This window comes from Hydra viridissima, unplaced genomic scaffold (assembly GCF_058129835.1).
Source record: "Hydra viridissima isolate aposymbiotic clone 2 unplaced genomic scaffold, HvirCarnegie_v1 scaffold_20, whole genome shotgun sequence".
In the NCBI taxonomy this organism is placed as follows: domain Eukaryota; kingdom Metazoa; phylum Cnidaria; class Hydrozoa; order Anthoathecata; family Hydridae; genus Hydra; species Hydra viridissima.
Window position 1 is genome coordinate 490214 of NW_028324319.1, and position 25298 is coordinate 515511.

The following is a 25298-nucleotide window of genomic DNA, read 5'->3' on the forward strand; positions in this document are numbered from 1 at the left end:
AGAGGACCTAATATGGATCCCTGAGGAATACCAATGCAAAAACTTTTGATGTCTGAGAAGGTGCCATTTAAAGTAAAAAACTGTTGACGATTGGAAAGGTATGATTTAAACCATTGCAACGGGATGCCGCGTACACCATAATAGTTAAACTTTGATAGGAGAATGCCATGGTCTACGGTGTCAAAAGCTTTTTGTAAATCAATGAAAACCCCACATGCAAAGTTTCCATTATCAAGAGCAACTCTTATACTTTCTGTAATTTCGATAAGAGCGTGAGCTGTAGAATGCTTTTTACGAAAACCAAATTGGTGCTTATATAAACATTGATTCTGGTTTAGGAAGTCGTATAATTTATTATGCATAACTTTTTCAAAAATTTTGCTTAAATTAGAAAGAAGAGAGATTGGACGATAGTTGGTGCAGTCAACTGTTGATCCTTTTTTGTGGACTGGAATAACTTGGGCCAGTTTGAAGACATCAGGAAATATTCCTTTGCAAAATGAATTATTTAAGATGATACTTAGTGGTTTGCATAGATTTTTTGACACCAGTTTAAAAAGTTTTGTTGGAAGGCTGTTCGGTCCAACACTCTTACCTTCAATGATAGTGGAATTTATATAGTCGAGGGTTTCCTCTTCAGTTATTGGTTGCACATAAAAAGAGTTGCTATTAGGATTGGTCAGATACTTTTGAAAGTTGAATTTAGACTTCGGAATTCCATTGGATAATTTTGAAGCAATCGTAGTAAAGAAATTGTTAAAATGATTAGAGATAGCTTTAGGATTAGTTTCGCATTTGTTGTTGATCAGTATGCTTGTTGGGGAGTAACTTTTATTTGGCTTTACATTTATCAACTCTTTTATACCTTTCCACGTGTTTTTTATATTATTGATATTTTGACTGAAAAAGTGTAATATTCCTTTTTGCTGAACTTTATAAGATTGCTTATACTATTACGATATTGTTTAAATTTTACAAAAAGTAAATTTTTCTTTCTACAGTCTTTTGATTTTAAATATTTTTTATGAATTTTATTTTTAATTGTAATTGACCTGAGAATGCCTTTCGTTATCCAAGGTTTATTATCACTAGTTACTTGATCTTTTGTCAATTTTTTGTAAGGGGCATGTTTGTTCAAAATACAATCAAAAATTTCGATTAATTTTTTAAGGGAATAATTGACATCATTTTCTTCTTTTATAAAGTCATCCCATTCAACATTTGAAATATCTTGGATAAATTCAGCTTTTTTAAAGTTTTTAAAGCACCTCCTAAAAATAGGTTCAGGTGAAGTTTGCGTTTTGGAATGCGGCATTATTATAAACTGAGCAAGATGATTAGACATTGAAGCTGTAAGATTGCCTGAGATTATATCAGAAGAATAAAAATTTAAAAAAATATTATCAATTACCGTTTCAGAATGAGTGGTTATGCGTGTAGGCTGTATAATAAAAGGAAAAAGAGAATTTGAAACCATTGATTCTAAAAAATGTGAAACTTCATTGGATGTATTGTATTTGAGCAAGTCAAAGTTGAAATCTCCCATTAACATAAACTTCTTTTTGTCTAAGCTAATTTTGTCAAGAAGAGAATTTAGGTAATGATTAACAAATTCAGATGGACACATTGTTGGATGACGATATAAACAACCAACTATTAAGTTGCTTTTTTTAGCATTTATTACTTCAATAAATATAGATTCAAGTTGTTTACTTTTAACCAGGATTAAGTCAGTTCTAACTTTAAAGTTTAAACTAGACTTAATATACATCAAAGCACCACCCTTTTTAGCTTTAGTTGGCGTGTGAACGGTTACATATTCGTCTAAATTAACATTAGTTATAGACACATCTTTATCATGCAGGTTAGATTCCGTTATTCCAATAATATCAGGCATATTATTAAAAGATGCTAATAGTATTTTAAAATCGTCAATATGATATGGTAGAGAAGATATATTTATATGGAGATAACTTAAGGAATTTCGGGATAACTCATTGTACCTAGGAACATCTACGTATTTGCAGTTGATTGAAGTATAAGATGAGTCATTGAGGTTCCCAAAAAGGTTATTAGTATAAAGTATATTATCTAAAAAGGAAGTTATTAATCTAAGTTTATATAAGAAAATATAACTTTAACAAGTATATAATCTTTAGATAAAAAAACTTTTTATACTTCTTTTTCATTGGCAGCAGTTGTATTTCTTCTTGATTTTAACAGTTTTTTGTGTGTATTCTTGTTTTGGCTTATCTGATTTTTAATATGAAAGTGGTATTGATATTTATTTTTCCTTCCTCTTCTAATTTTTAAACTTAAAGTCAACTTCATCTTTTGATTTTCAATAGAAATATTTTTTCCGGTATCTGAGATTTTCACGGAAACTTTTTTAACCAAAAATTCTTTTTGAAATACTTTATATATTTTTTACTTTTTCTTTTCTTTTCACAATCTTTTCTTTTATAATCTTTTTTGGCCAAACAATGTTCTACTTTTCAATTAAAACTTAATCAGTTTTTATTAAGCTTTTTTATTTTTCTTCGCCGTTAAAAAAACACGTCCGCCATTTGCAAATACATTGCAAAGATAAGAAAAAAATTATAGTTAAAGTACATGTTGGAAATAACTTTTGGTTGAAATTTTTAGCCAATAAAACTTTTAGTCTTTCACTTAACTTTTTTCATGGTTGCATTTTAGAGAAAAAAAAATTTTTAAGAGAAAAAATGCTAACATTAACAATATCTATTCATTACAATTTTTTTTAAATTTTATTGGTTATTATAATTATTTATTATAGTTAAAGATTTTGTTTATGGAATGTTTTTAAGAGATATGGCTATGAAAATAGCAGTTTAGTTAATCAATTATAAAAGATACTGACGAGACACGCAAGATTGACATATAATATTGTATATTATATGTATATATATATATATATATATATATATATATATATATATATATATATATATATATATATATATATATATATATATATGTCATGTGCCAATAAGACTTCCAAAACCGAAGCAGGGGGATCTTTCACTTCTAAACCATGAACCAAAACCAAATTTAGGTTGTGTCCACAGCATAGAATCCAAATTTGATCTTTAAAAGCAGCTTTAACATTTGAGCCATTGTCAGTTACATAATAATTATCACTTCGCCATGCTCCCATTTCTTCTAGAATGTCATTCCTCATTCTTCAAGAATTTCTTTGGTAACGGATTTAATATTCTCAGCTAAATGTAATAATAAAATATTTATAAAACGTTAATTAAAATAAAAAATACAAGATTGACATTACCAATAGCATTGAAATAAGATTTTAATTGATGAAAGCTTTTTAAAAAGTTATTACAATAAACTACTTTTTAAATTGACAAGAGGAGAGAATCGAAAAGCCAAATAAGTATTTATGAAATCATGTGGTTTTAAAAAAGACATACTTGTAACCATGTGGTTTTAAAAAAGAAATATTAATCAAATCATGTGGTTTAATATTATTAAAGACATATTTTTAGAACCATTTCGTTTAAATAAATAAATATTTTGGAAACCATCAAGTATTTAAATCAATAAAAATTATAATAATCTCTCCTGTGTGTTTTTCTTCCATTGATCTTGTTGCAATGATGTATGAGCACAATTTCCATTGGTCGTTGATATAGAGTACCGTTATTGTGATGTATGGCATTGTTGTCTGTACGTGTGTCCACAAATCAGTCGTTACAGCAAAACGTTTCTGCTTCTCAAACACTTTTCTAAGCTCAGCTCGTTTCTTTTCTGCTTTAGTATAAACATGACGAGAAACAGTTTGAGCAGAAGGAAGAATATCATCAACAGAAACATTTCCATGTTTAGCTCCAATTGAAATTAATTTCTCTGCAAATTTTCTAAAACCAACACCTACAATTGAAAATGGTTGAATGTCAGTAGCACACATATTCGAAATTACATTAACCAGCTCAGTTTTTTCTGTAGTCGATATTTTCTTAACAGTTTCAGAGGTTGACACAGCAAACCTGATTATTTTCGGCGACTCTGTTTTCCCCACACACGATTTTATGTGAGCTTTCAAACCACTTGTACCATCTGGAGATTTCCATTTTAGTAGAGCTTTACACTTCAAACAAAGAACGTGCTCACTAAAAATATTGTCAACATTCACCTTTAAGAAAAACGGCCAAACATCACTGATTCCCTATTAAATAGGCCTACTTGAAAAAAATTAAAAAAATTTTATTTTTAATTTTTAGCAAGTAGGCCTATTTGATAAATTTTATTAGTTATTAAGTAGGCTGTGCTGTCTAAATATTCCACTAAATATTCTATAATATTATATTATTTTATAGTTGGAATCATACCTAAAAAAGCTTACCTATATTTTATATATATATATATATATATATATATATACATATATATATATATATATATATATATATATATATATATATATATATACATATATATATATATATATATATATATATATATATATATATATATATATATATATATATATATATATATATATATATATATATATATCTATATACATATGAAATATAATATCATTATACATATTTTTATTTAAATAGTTTTGCTGATTAAAATATACTAAGCTTCCCAAGAAGAACCTCTTTATTTTCTCTGATCTTTATTGCTAGTAAAATTTTAAGTTCTTTAGACAGCATTTTATTTTGTTGTGTATTTGTGTATTATATGGCATATTTGTGGACTATTAATACTTTTCTTTAGTCAAACATTATGAAAAGTTTGTTTAACCAAAATTACTATCGAAAACCTACATAAATAAAATATGAATAAAAATCAAACACTCAGCTGAAACATTTACACCTTTTAATTCAATAAAATAAAAAACAAAAACACAGACTTTTTAAATATATAATCTTTACAATATATTATTTACTTCGCAAACGTCAACACTGAAATTGTCTACAAAATATTCTGGATCAAAGATTTTTGAACTATAAAATTGCCAAGTCTTGGTAAAAAAGTAGTTAGAAACTCGGTCGTCATAAAAATTTAAGAAAATCAAATGATTATCACTCGTTAATAAAAATGGTTAAAATGAGATGCTCCTCCGTCTTAAGAGTCACGGATTTCTCAAGGATAAATCGTGTTAAAGCGAAATGTATTATAATATATTAAAATATGATATATTGGGTAGTTTTACAGCAAATTTATTGCATCCATCTTTAAAACTCTTCAAAAAATAACAAGTAGAAAATGTTCTCAGCGTTTTTTTATCTTTAACTTGTGAGCATTTTGAAGAAGTTGATCATTTGAAATAGGAGATATGCTAATATGGTTGCTAATCACGAGCCTATAGAAAACATAACAAACATTTTATTTATCATTTTTTACTAACTTATATTTATAATTTTATCATAGTGTTAAAAATTTTTATCCAAACATTAAAATGAATGATGATTTTTTTTAAACTCAATTTCTATTTTAGATCCAAAAGTCTAATTTTATGATATTCAATGCTTATACAACTATAAATAGATTTCCATTAGGATATAGTTGTTAAGACACAATGTGTATAGCTATTTTATAGAATCCTAATAAGATTAGGTATTGAACTTATAAGTAATCCCCCCTCCTCCCCCCTCACCATTCCAGCTGGTAAAAGACCATCTAAGAATACTCTAGTTTGTACCTATCATAGATATATATACTTTAGACTTATTTTAGACATCGAAAAAATGTCTAATTTCAGAGATTTTATTTATGTTCAATTGTAGACGAGAATTAAATGCATAAATTAGATTAACTCATAGATGTCTTATTCTAGGTTGAGTATAAATGTATTTAATATGTTTTTTACAGATCAGTTAACTGAAAAAAATGTTTAAACTCGTAACAGAATTGATTTTACAGAACGATCGTTATAAATGACCGCCATTATGTAAAGAAACATTTATCTAAAATGGCGGAAACTTGTTTCTAAAATGGAATAAAAACATATACGTTGCTAAATTTATGTTAATGTTTGAACGGTTTTAGTCATAATGATACACACCCATTGGCAGAAGAAAAGAATTACTCTGGCAAGCTCCAGAAAAACCCTTTGGTAGGAACAATTTTGACATTTTCCTGATCTCAAAACTATAAAAACTGAAATCATCTATTGCCGTCCGCAGAAGAAAAGTGTGTTTAAAATTTTGCTTATTCTTAAAAAATTGAAAATGAGAGCATTCAATATTTATTGGCATTTTTACATTATTATAAATATTCTTTATTCTGGATTGGCATAAAAAACACAAAAGGTAACTGTTTAACAAAAATTTGCAAAAGATTATATAACAAATCAAGTTTTTAAACACTATTTTTTTCTAAAACAAAAGATATTCAATAGTTGCTATAAAATAATCTGCAAAATCAGAAGAAACTACAACGGAAAATTGCATCTTTGATAGTTTCATCAATGATCACTAAGCTATGGTTGAGTACAACAGCTTTTACTCAACAAATTATCCAAGAGTGAAAAAAGCAGTTTTTCTCATTGAAGTATTAGAAAATGTGCACTATTTTCTACTATTCATACTTTTCTCTTTCTTACAAGCTTTTGCTGTTGTAGTCAACCAAACAGGTTTCTAACCACTTCCCATATTCAGGATGATCAATTGGCCTTTTGTATCTACTCCAGTGTAATTTGAAGTTGTGGTGCATAGCCTCTACTGCCTGCTCACTGTATTTTCCTAGTGGTTCCCTTTGTTTTTCAATGAACTCTTTCACGTGGAAAAATACTGCATGAACCTTTGGAGTGATTCTTCCTCTTGTCAGAGACAAGTATGCAGTGTGAAATTTATCAATTCTTTCTACACAGTCAGGTTCCAATTTGTTTCCAAAGCATGCAGAAACCACAGAATCAAATTTTTGCAGTGTGTCAATTGTATCAAAGATGTCAAATGCGCTATCTTGTTCTGCCATTCTCTGAAGAAGATCCACATTCTTCAGCATTTTCTTGCATTCATTGCCAGCAAACTGCCCACCATGAAAAGGCTGTGGTTTGATATGTAGATCATTTAGCCAAGCTGAGACTTTTGGCCAAGACTCCCTTAGAATGTTGTAAAGATGGTTTACAACACCCAGAAGTAGGTGAAGTTCCATTGGTGGAATGACGTCCAAGACAAGTGTGCTGTCTGGTACATTTAGAAGTGGCAAGTTGACAACATTTTTGAATAGCTTAGCTTTCTTCAAATCCTGACCATTTGCATTGAAATCCTCAAAGCATCGTCTTAAAGAGCCAAATGTTCGAGGGGTGCCACATTGGGCTAAATTCTTGTGAGAGGCATCACACCATGTGCAAGGGTGAGAGCTGGCATGTGACTGAAGGCCGCAAACAATGTTGGCTAACTTCAAATCTGTTGAGAAAAGGAGGTCAACTTTCTCGATTACAAGAAGATTGAGGATCTTTTGAATATTACTGTAATTTTCATGCACACCCTCAGCAATTGCAACTAGCAGCTGCTTCTTGACTCCACTGTCCCTGGCAGTTGGTGTGGCTAAAGTTTTCTTGTTTGGTGGTGACCCTGCCTCCATGCTCTGCTCTGCCTCTTGAATGCCCAAACTTACTTTCAAGAAACCACCACCACCATCAAGGCCAAGCTTTACAATGTGTGATGAATAGATTTGTCTTCTCAACAGAACATCATTGAGGAGATCTGCAAGATCTTTGCAATGCACAACAATTTGTTGGCGTTTCTGCAACTTATCATTACTGACCTGAATTTTTTGTTTGGATAAAATGATCTTTGAGTTGTTTTCCTGCATCACAAAATTTTTCATGAAAATTAGGCTCCAAAATCTGACCCTTGGACACGTGATGGATGGTTGATGCAAACTTCTTCATGTTTGTGTTTGACAGGCCTGTGTTAACTTGCACTTGCACAAGATCCTGAGTGCTCAAGATAGGACTATCACCAAAGAGTCTTTTTGTTTTTAATGAACCTGAAAGTTATCATTACATCACATTATTGTCTTGATTGTATTACATTCATAATAATGCCATTAAATTTTTTTAACTCTAGCAAAAAGCAACTGTCTCACTCAGTTGATTTATGTTTCACTAATTGAATGATACTTAAATCACCTTTAGTTAGTGGTAGGGGGCGACCACCACCTGCATAAGACAGTCTGATTGTCCCATGTGGAGAGGATTTTTTGGCTGCAACAATAGTGGATGCAATTTGCTCAGAGACTTTAGAATCCGTGATGGCTAGTTGTCTCATATTTTCTCGAAATGTAAATGTGTTACAGTTGTGTGAGATGCCTCTTCCAATAATGGAGAGGCAGTCTGAGCATCTTCTTTGAGTTTGGCCTGTTTTCAATTTTTCTTAATCTTCAAGCGGGTGCTTTTGAAAAACTTTCATTCGACCAATCTGGCAGATTAGGCAATCACAGTTGTTGCCTCTTGTTGAAGGTCGAACTTTGACAGATGTGAAGTCAAAAAGAGGTGGTAAATTGACTTCTGCTCCATTCTTCTTCTTTCCTATGGTTATTCGGCAAGTATCACATATTCCAAGAGGCACTCTGTTGTCAGCAAAATCAAGACTTGATGAAAGTATGCTCAACACATCATCCATCATAGATTTTGTGAGAACTCTGAAAACAATACATAAGGCTCATCAGATAATGTATATCAAAAGAACTTTATGTTAAATATTCAAATGAAGAAATAAATGTTTTATAAATAAATCAAATTATTAAAGAAAAAGGAAAAAATAACACAATACCTTGAGCTCTTTCTCATGCAGAGAAAACAGACGGTTTTTCTGCAGTCATCGTGTGATTTGGCTTGATTTGGCTTGATTTGGCATTCTTTTGCTTCAATTTAGGTTTAGAAACTGAAAAAACTATTCTTTTAAAAAATTATTCCATAACAATACTGAAATGTAGATTTTTTAGTGCGCAATTTAAAATTTGAGTAACAGCATAAATTTAAAAATGATAATTGCTGTTTCTTGGATTTGATAAAAGTTATATAGTTTCAAAATTAAAAATTATTTTTTAATTTTGGTTAAATTACAGCATGGAAGTTACAAACAATATTCAATTAATGATCGCAAAATTTTATACTGAATACCTAAAGTTAGCGTAACAAAAGAGCAATGTAGATCATTAATAATTGCTCATTCTCAGATTTAGTAAAAATGAAATTATTTGCAGTTTTATATTCTAATTAGTTTCTCTAACCAGATTATATGTTTTTAATTGTTTTTAATATGAAAATCTAAGGTTACTGCGGCTGTAAAAATGCCAAAAACTTTTAATGCTGTCATTTGCTGTTTTTTATAAAGCATAAATTTAAAAATGAAATTTCTTTCACGGGCGGTGATGGATGATTTCAGTTTTTATAGTTTTGAGATCAGGAAAGTGTCAAAATTGCTCCCACCAAAGGGTTTTTCTGGAGCTTGCCAGAGTAATTCTTTTCTTCTGCCAATGGGTGTGGATAATAAATTTGGGTTTTAAGTAATAAAATTACATGCTATTGTAAACTACATGCTATTTTAATGACGAAATATTTTATTGGTTTTAGTGCTTAGCATTTTTTTAAAATAATTTTATGATCTGAAAGATAAAAATGTTGTTCTCAAATTGATATTTTTATTTATAGGATTAAAATGTAACTTTACTATTAACGTGCATTTTTGTAATAATATATGGTGTTTTTTTAATAACGTTAGAAACTCTTGTAGTGGTTGACTGTGTACATAACGTTTTTATTGAGAAAAATAATAAACGACGGGCAGTGAGAGTAAGAAGTTTTTAGAAATTTGACAGGTGTGAAGATAAAAATATTTTCGTTTTATTTACTTTTTTACCTTGAAATAAGAAGATTTTAATCTAGATACAAATATGTCTTTTACAAAAAATTCATACCAACAATGACGTCGTAGGTATGTTCAAAGGAATACATGAAATTACTGGAATCCTCATCTGTATCTTTAGACAGTATAAATGATGTTGGAATCTTAGAAGGAGGTAATAGTATATCTTAAAAGAATGAAAAAACATTAGATTTTGAGGAATATTCTGAACATATTGAGTCTTTGTTTTCTGACAATTGATACTCTCATGACCACGAGCTTAATGAGTATGAACGTAACTCAACTTTGAAGGAAAGTTTTTCAGCATGTTTCCCAGAATTTAGGATACCTTGCGCATGTGTGAATAAGTTACTTTGGAATTTCAGGGAAAACGGCCTAAATGATGCTAGAACCCTTCTGAAAACAGCACAAAATATTGAAACACGCAACCTATGCGGAGGAAAATATATTTATTTTAGACTTAAAATTGAAATAGTTAAATCAATGAAAAGGAATTTGAGTTTAATGCTGAAACTAAATCAATAATATGTAATATATATGACTAACCAATATTAAAGCCTTCTAATTTTTAATTGTGTCTTAGCGAGTTGTGTTTGATAGCGAAGAACCGTATGTCTAGCGTGACAAAGGTGCATTCAGGATCTTTGGATACCTTGAACATCAAAAGAAACTCTCTCCTTTGTGTGAATTGGATATTACAAATGTTTCAATGTTCATCCTAGACTTTATGCATGCAATCTGCCTTGGTATTACAAAAAAAAACTACATTTTTTCTAACTTCAGGTCCATTCAATTGTAAACTTTCATATCGCTTAAGAGAAGAGCTATCTATTACAATAGGCTTATATTATGAAACATCGCCATCTGAAAATGCACGTCAACCTCGTCCATTTAAGGAACTAAAACAATGAAAAGTAAAAGAATTCCACATGGTTTTCCTATACAATAATCCAATCGTAATAACAAGTGTTGTTTCCTCAGAAATGTATGTGCATTTTTTATGTCTTCATATTGCCATATCTATTTTATTGCAAACAGATAATGAAATTAGTAGCACATACATTGACTTTGCTTAAATTGTGATGTGTTTTTTGTAAAAAAGTTGTCTAACTTTTATACACTCACATTTTTGGTGCACAATGTTCATAGTCTAACTCATTTGCATGAAGATGCAATGAATATGTAGTGTTCTTTAAATAGCATATCAGCTTTCCCGTTCGAAAACTATTTGAAGAATATACCGTCTTGACAAACCATAACAACCTAATCTTCACCATTCCTAGAGACAAAATAAGCCCAGATATCAAATTCCCGACCTCATTTACCTACATAAACATACAAAATATCCCTTTTTTTATAAAACTGCCAAGACATCCAATGAACACTCCCGAAATAACCACCTGTGCGGTAATGACCACTCCTAAAGACCATCTATGCATAGATTTGAATTCCTCAACCTCAATTATCAATTCTTAGACATAAAATGTTCCATCTAATTGAAAAACCATCGGGACATAACATGGCTACCCTTGATCACCCCTAAATTTAGGGGTGATCAAGGGTAGCCATGTTATGTCCCTGTGCGCTGCGTGCATGAAGTCTTTTTGCTAATTTTATGACCACCATATTTTTTTTTTAAACTTTACCAAAATTAAAATCTTGCTTTCTAACTATTTCCAAAAATATATTTCAATTATGTAGTTAAAATATATTGGATTCTTTTAACAATATCCTTCCAAAAAATGTTGAAATTCGTGCATTAAAAATTCTTTATTCGCACAATTCCCTCCTCTTTATTTATAAACTATGCCGCTATATGTTTATCTGCCGCTGAAAATGTTTAACAATGATTAAGTTATGGCACAAAATAATCCAAGCAAAGCTATAAATCTATATTTGACAATCGTTATACACCAAGAGTTTAGGTAGTGGGTTAGGTATAATTATCCATGCTCAAAATGGTCGCTGAGTATGGCCAGCGACTTAAGGGCATTATTTATTAATTTAATGACTTCAATGGCTTTATGTGTTAATTGTTTTACCCCGAATCTATCATCCGACAATAACTACAGCATAAAGCAATCAGTTTCCTAATTTACCCGTAAATTTATCCACAAAAACGCATGCGTATCATCGAGAAATAAGTCATGCTGAAGAAAATCGTGACAGAGAACAGCGTTTTAAATTAGCAACATATCAGAAACTGATTATTTAATGTTTCTCCTATAAGCATCTTTAAAAAATATTTATTTGAGACAACTGTCGAAAGTAGTCGGAAACGAAAAAAAAAAAGTATTTCAAATATACATTTACGTTCAATACAAATATTTATTTTTGTAAACGTAACTTCAATCTAGAAATTGTCTACAAAATAATCTACATTTTAGGTTTTCGAACTATAAAGTTATCAAAATCCATAACAAACAAACGTTGCTAAAAAAGCAGTAAAAAAACTCTGTTCTAATAACAAAATGATAAAAGATCTTTCAATCATTATCACTCTCTAATAAAAATGGCTTCGTTTATGTTAGATATGTATTCACGCTTGTCGTCTTTGTGTTCTAAGATAAATCGTAGATATTTAGAAAAGAAGATTTTTATGTTCTTTTGTTAATTTAAACAGTTTATCAAGACGCAAATTAAAAAAAAAAAAAACTTTCAGCGCATTACTTACTTAACTTCTCAGCATTTTTAGGAAGCTGATCAACTTAAAAAGGAGATGCAAAATATAAGAACAAATAAAAATGAGGATGGTGAATTACTTGGTCTTTTTTATTTTTGATTCTTCATAAGACTTACAAATCTCTGTAAGCTTCTTTAGGTGGAAAGATTTTCTGCGTCAATGTTACACCAACAGCATGGTTGTTTGTTTGAATGCTGATTGAATTCTACGCAAGAGGTTAACAGCTTCCAAATCAAGTGACATGATGAACTTCAAATTACTTGTGTTGATCAAATCCTGCAACCATGCAATGTTCTTGTAGCATTTTGGAAGTTGTTTTTCTGCAGTTGCAATTACTAATTGGCGCTTGATTCCTGTGTCCCCATGTTGTCGAAGTTAATAGAACTTTGAGGTTTTCTATTTGGAGCTGAACGTTTCGTTAATTCCCTTAGATGTGCTAATAATAACAAAACTCATTTTAAAAAAAACTCTCCATCAATTCTAAGGTTAAAAAGCTGATTTCTGAGTATTCCTTCGCAAGCAGAACGTGATTGGATATTTCTTCCCAATTCTTGCAACGAACAACGTCAGTATTCTCAATCGTTGTTGTTTGTTACTAGAAAATACTTACTTATGACAATGTGAAGAATTCAGAAATTTTTTCTTCAGCAACAAGTTTCTGACCATAGTAAAATTCAATCATCCTGTTGCTTGTTGACTTGTTTAAAATAAATCCATGTCTCTTTTCGTTCAGCTTCAATTTTGAAATCTTGCCAATCCAACAAAGTTCATAGAAAATATGTTTCTTTATCTGCGAGACTGAACGATGCAGGCAATTAAACATTTTGATCAACTTGACAAATATTTTGAGCAACTTTTTGACAGTTACCAAAAATTCTTTTTCGGTATTGAAATCCAAGTCCTTTTTTACATCTTTGTGCACGCTTTCAATCTTAAATGTTACAAGTTTCTGTTATTGCAAACACAAAAAAGATTCAGTATTTCCGCAATTTTTATGCGTTTTATAGACCGTGTTTTCTGATGATATTGTAAAAATAACGTATTTCTACTAAATATGCAGTCTTTAGAACATCATTTTTGATGTTTTTGAACAAGAATCTTTAGAAGCTTCTAAATGTTAGGAAGATTTCCAAACCATTCTCAAGCCGTTAAAGATCAAAGATTACTTCGCTGGCTCTTATTGTTGTCACTAAAATGCTGAATCAGCAAAAAATCAACTTCCGATATCATCCTATGGCTGGGATGTCGTCATCATAAATAGCTTTTTAATTTAAAGGATGTGCTCATTACTTTATCTTTGCTTGATAAAAAGTTGTTAGACTTCAACACAATAACGATAGCGAAAATGTATCTTCTACCTTTAAAAGGGCCACGGTCTTAGCTTCTTTTTGATGTATTAGAACTCACCAACAATGAAGAATGGCTCCAGGTCTTAAAAAACTGGGACATTATCTTGTGCTTACACACAAATTTTATACATCAGAGAATTGTGCTAAAGGGATTGATATCAACAATAGAATAATATGTGCATTAGAACATGGTCATATTGAAAAAACTCCCAACCATACGAAAATAACAACAAAAATAAAAAACATTGTAAAAAGAATGGCTGACAATAAGTTCTTAGAAGATTATTGTTATGCATAAGATTTCGCTATGCGATTGGAGTTAACATATTGATGATTTCGAGTTTTAACATACATACCAATTAAACCATCAATCATCTTACAAAAATTCAAAATACAAACACAAGACATTTTTATTGTTATGCTAATTTATTGTTATGCTAATTTATCTTTTGAATTTTTAATGAGTTTACGCGGAAAATATCATTTTGTTCACGAAACATCATCCTGTTGAAACCACCACTCCGTTTGAAATAATTTTGTTTAACTTTCCGTTTCTAAGTGTTGCACTATTAAAATGATCTACTTTACATAAATTGTGGGATTGATGGTAGCAATTTCCTTGATGCATGCGAATGTTACGATCTTCACACTGATACAGTCTACACAAAAGATACGGTCCAAACTCAAATTCCAGGATGTTCCTTCTCCGGTGATATCATGAAGAGATGGCATTTCTTTGGTATCATATGGTGGCTATCTTTTTGCGATGAGTGGAATAGACGTCCCATCTTATTTAAATTGAAATAAATATGAAAATGACACTTAGATACCTTCTCAAGCAATAGTTAAATCGTGTGCACCTGCCCGGGAGCTGTTCTTAACAACAAAAATATTGTCCTCGATCGCTTTAGAAATTCACGAGGACAATAATGCTCGTTTAAAGCTATAGCGTTATAAACTTTAAGCGATTTTGAATTTTGTAAGAATGGATTTTTAAATTATTATTATCATTATTGTTGGAGAATATTTACAGTTTATTTACATTCTTTATTTCAAAACAATTAAAGAATTATGAAGCAAAATTCGGGATAAATACTTCTAAAACTTAATGCTGCAATAAAATAATAAATTATGATAAATTTTTTACAATTTTTTAAAATACTATAGTAATAAATTTTTTGTTTACTCTTTAGTTTGCTTTTACATATTTCTTTTTATTTAAATTTTATATATTATTAGATCATTGTTTGAAATCCCGGGATCCCGGTATATTAAAAACAAAATTCCAATGCTTTACAAACGTCGATAGTTCTAAAGATGTAATGCATGATGTAATAATAACATTTTTAGAGATTGTCACACTCTTATTCCCATAAAAGCAAACGTCAATACCACTGAAATGGTTTCGAAGATCGTAAGTAATTGTTTAATTATTGAAGATCAATTTTTTTAAAGAAGAACAACTCCTGAAGTAGCCAGTTAGATATGTTATTGTCTGATATCTTTCCCCCTGATCCGGTGATTATTTATAACGACCTTATTCATTTTGAATGACTGTGAAACTGACAAGGGTGGATTCTGAGCAGGCATTTTCTTGCACTGGACTAATCAGTACAAATATTCGAAATTGTGTTGAAGATAAAACTTTCGAAGCCTTGTGCTTTTTGAAATCGTATTTTCAACCACAGCAAAAATAATCTATTAAACTTTTTCAAAAGTGAATGTTCTATGTTATCCAGCAAAATATTGCTTTCATTTAATAGGTGCGACCGACAAAGAGAAAAAGTACCAAAAGTGCGGGATGGATTTAAGATTGCCATTATGTTCTCTGTAGTAACTAACATTAATGTAAAAAAATCACATTGATATTCCGACTAATTCCAGAGATATCAAATTTATAAATAATACTATATGAACATGCATTTGTGGTACCTTTTACATACTATGATTTTTTGCTAATAAATAATAATCAGTGATAAGTAAAAAATCTGAAAAGTTCTACTAAACATAATTCAAAGTTTATACAAAGCAAAAGTATCAAGAATGATAATAGTTAAAATTTGACCTCAACTTGTATTTTACTGATTATCACGTTATCTAGTGACTGCACTTATGGTACCTTTTCTCCCAGCCGGTTACAAATATATTTTTATTGTTCAAAAAATTTAAACAATAACAGTTAAAGTCAAAACTTTATTGATCAATCATTCCTCAATGTTTTGATTTCTTTTTTTTTTTTTTAACATACTAAAATATTCTAATTTTTCAAACGCATTATTTCTTTTGATTTTCCAAATCAAAAGAGACTTTTTCGGAAACCTTTTGAATCAGATTAAAATTGACTTCTCGGCAACTTTATTAAGATTTTTCGCACCCGAATCAATTTTAACCTGCATTTTTTAAGCCTGTGTCAATGTTCGTTATAAAATTGAAATTTAATGTCGGTTATATTTTTCCTGCTAAATGACTAAATCAATGGTAGCCTTGTTGTTTCTTTCCTGTGCCATCTTCATGTTTTTTTCTCCTTGTTTGTTTATTTAGGGAATATGTTATGGTTTTATTAATGTTTATTTTTATTTCTTTTTTTGTAACTTTAAAGCTTATATATTTTTTATCAATATTAACTCATATTTATTATTTTAGTTAAAAAGAGGTTTATTGTTTCTCTTTCTGGGCATAAAGTTTGATCTTTATACTTTACGGTTTTTTAAAGCAGTTACTGAGTGATGTAGAGAAGGGTAGCCACGTGATATTTTGAGAAATGTTTCCTTTTTATATTCTTTTAATAAAAATTTTTTCTTTTTTTTTTTAGTCACTAAAAATTGAAAAGTCAAAAATGCATATACAGTTTTTTTTCTATGTTTATCACAAGCTTTACCCAGTTTTAATTTTGCCCCTCATTTAACATCATCACTTAGACTTGATTTCAACATGACATTTCCAACCAAACTTTTATCAACCAACCATACATTAAACACCTTAAGCATTATGACGTCATTGAAAAACGCGAAAGCTTTTTTTTTTTCTGTAGCTTTTTTTGGGTGAAGGTTGTGAAAATTGTTGAAAAGTAAAAATTTAAATTCTTTTTATTTTAATCATCATTATTCTACGTTACTTTTCATCTTTATTATTACTTTACTGTCTATTTTAGGGGACCATAAAAGGCTGTAGATGGATGTTATTGAAGGTTTTGCTGAAGAGGGCCTTAAAGCAATAAAAACAATTCAAAAATCATTTTTATTTATTATTAACAAAAAAAAAAAAACGTTGATGTTAGCTAAAAATATATAATTACCTAACTTAATTTACGAAAACGTTTCAATACGAAATTTACAATTCAATTTTTCGGCCATCCTCCAAATAGTCAGTTTTGTTCAGAATATATCGTTCTACACGTTTTAAGCTTTTATTATGTATTTTGACCCTATTATTTGATTTAGACCTATTATTTCATTAAGACTTTAACTCATTGACAGTCATCTTTACATAAAGTAAAACATTCTGACACCAATTTATAAACAATTCCCATCGGAGTTTAATCTCAAAAGAATTTATTTACTTGATGGGTTTTTAGGTGAATATTCAACTAAAACACGATCATACCGTTTCAGTTCGGTTCATCACAGATCTCGTGTGGTAATTTTTCATTCAGCAAAAACCAAATCAAATTTTTAATTGATTTGGTTTTTTGTTTTGTTTTGTTTTTTATGGTTCAGTTTTTTTTATTTAGCGTTTTATTTAGCGTTTTTTTATTTAGGTTAAAGTATCAATTCAAAAGTCTTTGATCCACTGATTTATATAAGTTCAAGAAAAACATTGGGAGCAAACACAGATTTCATCGATCAACCAGCTGTTCAAATAAAGATTGCAGAAAAGTATATTTTCTGTAACGAAAATGGAGATAAGAGAGCGCAAAATTAACCGGTACATCATCTATTTTTTGTTCTACTTTTTGCCTGATTCCTCAACAACTTAAGTTTCATTGTCAGAAAAACCGGGAAAAAGGAAGGGGATGGGGGAACTTTAGCAGAAGTAAATAAATAAAGGAGAATGAAACGAGTTTTCATAAGTAAAAGCAAACTTTGTAACTGAATATCAGTAGTTATATAAGAGAAATTTAATACCAGGAATTTATTATTAGAAAACAGTTTCAGCGAAAGCTTTTTAACTATATGAAAAAGAGGCTGCAAAATCTGTTCAGTAATGAAAGATCATGTTCCGTTACTCTACTCATATTCGTAGGTACTAGCAATCTCAAGACCTCATCAACTCGTTTCTGATTGGAGATTTCTGATTTGGAACATTGACTATTGCTCGTTTTCCACGCGAGTTTTTTAATTTTTGAAAAAAGTTAAAGATATCAGCATGGACGTCCATGGTTGAAACATTTTCGAGAGAAAACACGTTTTTAATTTTGGCAAGTTTTTTAACCCCTTAATAGCTTTGCCCGAGTGTCACTCGGGCAACGCGTTATTATTGCCGAAATTGTGACGTCGGATTGTGCATTGAAGGTTTTAAGACTTATCATCCGCAAAAAAATTATTAGATATATACATACCTGCAAACACTTTTTTAATCTGTTTTTTAGTTTTTATAGTTAAAAATAAAATATTAAAAAAATGTGCTTTTTTTTACCATCTACCCTAAAAATAAATAAGCTGTGAAGTGGTTACAAAAAAAAAAAAAAAAAAAAAGTAGCCACAAAGTAAGGAAACTTGCAAACATTCGTTTCGTAGTGATTACAACGGTTCTATGACTCGCGTATCGAATTAAAAGCTCATTTTTTATTTAAAAGGTAAGTATGAAGATATAAACATACCTTAGGCAGAGCCTTCGATTGGGAGGGGAGAGGAAAACAGGGGGGTAAATTTACCCGCCAAACCAAAATGGGCGCTAGACGTCTCATGGAATTTTTTTTTACAATTAATATAAAGCATTTTAATGACCGACAATGTAAAACCTTCTTGGTTTTTGTATTAGAGGTTTAAAATTTGGATTTCGGAATAAAAAATGCACTAATTTTAAAAATATCACAAAATAACATTCAATTACATTTATAGATGGGATTAGAGAGCATTTTATGAGCGAAAAAATATGCTGACCACATTTTTCTTCTGCTAAACCTCAGAAAGAGAAGTCAATAATATTTTACTGGTGCCTCTTTTTTTACTCTCTCATTTTAATTTGTTTGATGTCTTATAATAAGGTAAGCAACTATTTTTACGAAAGAAATACGATGTAGTGGTAGTTGAATTACAAGGAACTGGGCGTGTTTCGGAAGCCCATCAACTTCTAGCCAGGCTAGCTCATCCTCGATTGTACGGAAGATGATGCGCTGTGGTAATTATGGTGGTAGCTAATCTAGTTTTACTTTGAGGCAGTTGACTCTGATAGCACTTTCAAATTCGTTTGGTAGTGCGTTCCATGGGAGAGCGACGCGGTTGTTCAAGAAGTTGAAGCGAAGGAGGCAGTTGTTGACAATTTCACGATGAATGCCCTACTATGTCAAGTAGTATTTTGACTTTTGAAGCAAGAGAGTTAATCAAAGGCAGATCTTTTAGGCAGATAAGCAGCGCTGCCACTTTTCAAATCAAGAATGTAGGTTGTTTGACACTTTCACAATTGTCTATTTTTTTAAAGAACAACTAACAGAATTGTATTTCGAAAAAAAGTATATATATATATTGAATTTTGAATTTTTTGAGGCATATACCTCAAAAAACTCAAAATTTTTAAAATTTAAATTTTCAATTTTTCTGGTCAATTTGATATTGCTGATTATGAAAATAAGATCAAAGTTAGATTAAACAGCATCTAAATTATTCTAATTATTCTAATTTAGCATTTGAAATGTTTATAATTTTCTAGTTCCTTAGCAACGGTCTTAGCAACGAGGATGGTACTTGAATTTATTTTATTTCCTATCTATGTTTGTGTTCATTCAGAATGGAAATTAACTTTATAGCCTACAGAGCTTCTTTTTTGAATTAAAGACATTTCTAAGCAACACAACCACTGTATTTCCATAAATTTACTGGATGCATGTAATGCAAATGAGGATAAATTCTCATTATTGAATGAAACCAAATTTTTTTTACTTATAATGGGCTCAACTAGCAGAAAACTGAAATCAAAAGCAGTGCTATGTTTCAATGAAGGTGGTTATGGTTTGTTAAGTGTTTATCATAGCTTTGGTTTGCAACCTGATCAATTTGTATATACGGCTTACATATATATGATATAGGACGCATAAAAAGTTCTAAAAAAATCAAGTGATATTGTTAAAAAAAGAAGAAAAAAGCTCAGAGCAATAAAAAAGAGTTTTGAAGATAAAAATATTGCTACAGAAGGTGAAATGTTTGCTTCTGGAATTGTTGAGACTTTATAGTAACTGTTTACATTAGTTTTTATTCTTTTAACGAGTTTTTCTCAGATTCGCATTTTTTTGAACTTTGATCCTAAATAACTTAAAATCTGTTTTGTCAAATTTATTGAAATTTTCAGGATTCGTTCTTTACATTAAAGTCAATGTTCTGAACTAAAAAAATACTATTATTTTACTTTTTTTTACTTATTTTTATATGCATTTTTGTACTTCTTTTTAGGGAAAATTACCCGAGTTATTGTAATTGAGCTAATTAAAGTTACACTTTTAATTTATTAACATTTTATAAGTTCAGAACATGCATTTCACCATTTTTGATTAGTTTGATTTAAAAATCTTTTTGCAATAAAATGATATATTGGAACAAAAAATTTGCATAATTAGGGTATTTGCATAATAAAATTTAAGAATAATTGTTTTTTGTAATTTTAATTTTGTCAAAATAAATCAAAAAGACATAACTAAGAACCATTATTTTATTATATAATTTTTTGATGTACGTACCACCTTAAGGAGAAGGAGATAATAGAGAAAGGAGATAATAGAAAATGCACTTTTTTAAGATACATCAGTAAAACCTCTTAAGAAATAGAAACTGCATTTAATATAGGATCTTTTTCTTTAATTTTATTAGAGGAGGCCGTGTTTTTTTTATTATAACGTAACCATGGAAACGACATGTAATTCTTTTATGGCCTACGTGTTAAAACTGTAAAAGATTAAACGTTGTGGCAGTTAAATATACAGTAGGGTATACCAAAAAAAATTTTTAGGTTCGAAATATATCCTGGTTATACGCATAAAGTTAAGCAGTTTTACAAAACTTAAAGGTTTTAGGACCCTTCGAAGTGTTATTTATTTATTTTGAATTTATAAATAAGCAAGTATGATTTTTTAAAAACATGATTTAACACATGATACAAATATGATTTTTTATCACAAAGAATATAAAAAGTAAATTAGTTAAATCGATATAATAAAAAAGTTTATGTTTTTTTAGATATGTAAATAAATAGTAATATGGAAATAAATAGTAATATGGAAATAAATAGTAATATGGAAATAAATAGTAATATGGAAATAAATAGTAATATGGAAATAAATAGTAATATGGAAATAAACAATTAGCAATGCAGAAGAACAAGCATTAAAAAAAGAAAATTTGAAGATGTGGAAAAAAAATTTAACAACTTAGTAGAATTTCCAAGGAGACCGTTGTATTTTTTGAACAGACCGAATTTAAAGCTTCCCAAATACCAGTTGCGAACAAATGGTGACATTTTAAAAAGATATTGCCATACTATTTCCTAAAAGCAGTTAAAGTGTAACTCAACAAAATCAAATGTTAGTTGCTCCATGCAAAATGGAGGGTATCAGCTAAAATGTCAACTGTAAGACCTGTATTAAATATTGTCTTGTCAAAGGAGCAGTAAACATCTGGTACGGAGCGGGTTTTCAAAAAGACTTTTTTACGAAAAGTTGGGCCGTTAGAGATAAGATTAACAAGCTCAGCAAAAAATGGAGAAAGCAAATAGATCTTAAAAAGTTAGATTTTCTCAATACGTTTACAATAAATAACTTTTTTTTATTTAATTTAACCGTCAACGTCTTTTGTAAATGTGTAAATTATGACTTTTTTATTCGTATTATATTGAACTTCTCTTTAAAAGAAAATCTTTCGATTCTCGAGACCGACTATAAAAAAAATTCATATGAACTTTTTGACCTAGGCTGCAAAAATATTGTGATGAAAATCAAAGCTGACCGAAACAGATCACCTAGTGCCATTAAAGAGTATTTTGAATTCTTAACCGACCAAAAGTCTCCAAAAAAAACCGACTAAAAGTCTCCAAGAAAAATCTTTATAACTGAGGATTTTGACATTATTTACCGAAAGAGAATCGAACGTAGGAGTAATAAAAAAACTTGAAATACTCATAGAGGAAAAAAATTTATTTGAAAATCATATTGTCTGAGACACGGATAAACATAGGATTTGTCATGGGGCCAAGGAGCCCGTGCACGAGCTACTTGGCCCCATGACAAATCCGTGCCTCTATCATCTATAATCTGTCAGTCAGATTCAGGATTTGATCATATGCGATAATCATGGAAACATTATCTTGTTCCTAAGTAATTAATGTTTGATACACAGTATTATACTGAAAGAAAACGTGCATTGGAAGCGCACACAGAAGAAATGTCAAAAACTGTTAAGCTCACGGAGATGTTTGGCAAGCAATGTTCAGTAACAGTTACAGAAAAAATGCCTCTTGATGATTCTTCTGCTCAAAGTGTTGTGCCCGAGGCAACATCTCATTCTCAAGATGTTCAAATGTAGAAAATGATGTTGGCAACAAAACAAGTATTAAGTTTGGGAATGACGATAGAGGGCCAAAGTTTGTTACTTTCAACGCAGTTACTTTCAACGCAGAAAAATGCTTTTTGTGGTGATGAGTTCAATGACTGGAAGAATGGTTTAGCCGTTATCTGTACGCATGAAAAGTCTTTCGCCAACATAGCTGCCGTTTAGAGCACCAGAAACCTTTAAGTGGCTACAGCTCGTATTGATGAAAACATTGTCAAACAATTCAATGTGGAATGCCAATACTTCAGATTGGTGCTCGAACGTGTCGTTAAAGTAATCAAGTTTTTGGGCCAGCAAATAATGGACACTTATGTTCACCGAATGTAGGCAAGCAATAATAAAGGCACGGAATTCATATGCTGAATGGATCCCATGCTTTGCACACTCATTGAACTTAGCAGGAAATGAAGCAGCAAACTGGAAATCACAAGAACCATCGTTCTTTGACATTATTGAAAAATTTCACTCGTTAATGAGTGCTTCAATGCATCGCTGGTTTGTGCTTAAGAACAACCAGGGCTCAACACCCGTTTTGAAGAGTCTTAGTGAAACCAGATGGTCAGCTAAAGCAGAGGCAGCAAAGGCTTTGTAGCTGGTTTACCGTGAAATAAAAAATGCTTTGGAGAATATTAGAGACGATGTCTGTGAAAGAGCAGACACAAGACGCAAAGCAGACAGTTTAGTTAAGAAGCTGAACCAGCTTGATTTTTAAATTTTGGCTAAACTCTGGTCGACCATTATGGATCGCTTCAAGGATACATCTACAAGCCACAGATTTGGACCTTAATACAGCTGTCAGTTTGATGCAACCACTAACTAACTACATGAGCAGTTTAAGAAACGAGTTTGTGTTGTTTGAATGTAAAGGTCAGGAGTTTATTGGCAATAATGCAAACAACGAGATAAGTGCACATAAACTTGTTAGAAGTACTCAAACCACTTTTCATGAAGACAACAAAGAGGAAGTTAGCTTATTACCAATTCAAGATTTTAGAATAAGCGTTTTCCTACGTTTTTCCTATCATAGACAGCATCTTGGCTGCTATGCAGAAGCGTCTTATTGCGTATTCAGGTGTTCTAGATAAGTTCTCTTTCCTACACAATTTAGTTGATCTCCCTGATTCCTGTCTGCGTGAAGCCTCATCAACATATTACTATTTTTTTTTGTCAGATTGGTAACTTTTGCACAAGGGACCCATAATATGTCATTAGCCTAGGGGCCCCAGATTTCTCAGCCCGCCACTGATTGTCTCAGATTCTGATACAGAGTCAATTTATTTTGTGCCAAGTTCATCTAGTGATTTATTTTTCGATTTATCTAGTGAAGAAGATAAAAAATTCCCTGTACCATTAACTAGAAAAAAAAAAAGAATATAATGAGCTGCACCTGTCAATATTAGGGGATGGATTGATGAAAACGACAAGTGGAGTGGCTACAAGATTTCATCTTGGTGTAAGAGGTCACACAGCATTTCTTTCTTTAATTCATGCATGCATGGCATAATTTGGAAGATATTGTTTCGTCAAAATTTGGAACCCACAGAGAAAGATTTTATACTATCAAAAGCTGAGGGGAAGAAATTAGAAAAAATAATAAAAATGTTTTAAATGGTAAAAAACTCTTGCTTCACTTCGATAGTAAATTGTGTAATGAATGGGATCTTAAAAATAATACTACTGTTATAATGATACTCTTGAGAATAATAATAGTAGTGATATTCTGCTAGGAGTGTTCCGGGTAAATTCATCTATAGGCAAAGACCAAGCAAAACAATTAAAAAGGTACTAGAAGATTTTGAAATTGAAAATGACAGTTTTGCTGTTTGTACTTACACAACTGCTTCAAAGACTGGTGCACATAATGGAGGAATTGAACTTATAAGTATGTATTTTGTCGGGAAGCACATTACATGTCTTTTATGTCGTCGACACATATATGAGAGACACGTCAGATATTTAGTGCAAGTGCTCACAGGAAAGACTAAGGCACCAAAAAACAGCAACAATTTTTAGGTATGCAATGAAGATATCAAATCATTCGAAATTTAATTTCAACATTTTTAAAAACAATTTTTACACTCATCAGATTGCACAAGAAGCTAAGGAATACAGATTGCACAAGAAGCTAAGGAAACGTCATTACCCAGAAAACATTTTTATAGATAAGAACCGACTATATAAGATTATGTGAACTAGGTTCTTTCTATTTGGATAACGAAGTACCAACTTCTACCTTTATCAACCCTCTGCTTATCATGAATCTAGATTTATGGCAAATGGTATATATTTATTTATGCTTCAACTAATTCATAAGAAACTAAAATGTCAGTGTCAGGAATATAAGATATCAACAAAATTTCACCTTTTGCAGCATTATTTCACATTCTTTAGTCATCAATCATAACACAGGCACCATCTAATGATCTCAAAGCTATTAAGATAGCCGAAAACATAGAGGAAGAAGACGAAATATTAGGCAAAAGTCATAAAAATCCTCTTTTTAGGCATACATGGTACTTGGCTGAAAATGTTGTTATTGCATCACTAGCAGATCCATGTGTAAGTAGTAAAGAGAAATTTCCAATGATACCGAAACTTATTGAATATTCCTATCCCAAAGATATTTTTTATTTTTAAATAAAAAAGC

At 30.5% G+C, this 25298-nt stretch overlaps 1 long non-coding RNA gene across 1 annotated transcript; it reads left to right on the forward strand.

Moving 5' to 3' along the window:
- Positions 1-16944: 16944 nt before the first annotated feature.
- LOC149876434 (uncharacterized) lies at positions 16945-20161 on the forward strand. The gene is made up of 4 exons (XR_016448711.1): positions 16945-16965; positions 17050-17534; positions 17656-17822; positions 19767-20161. It is a non-coding gene; the product is annotated as an uncharacterized LOC149876434 (long non-coding RNA).
- Positions 20162-25298: the final 5137 nt, after the last annotated feature.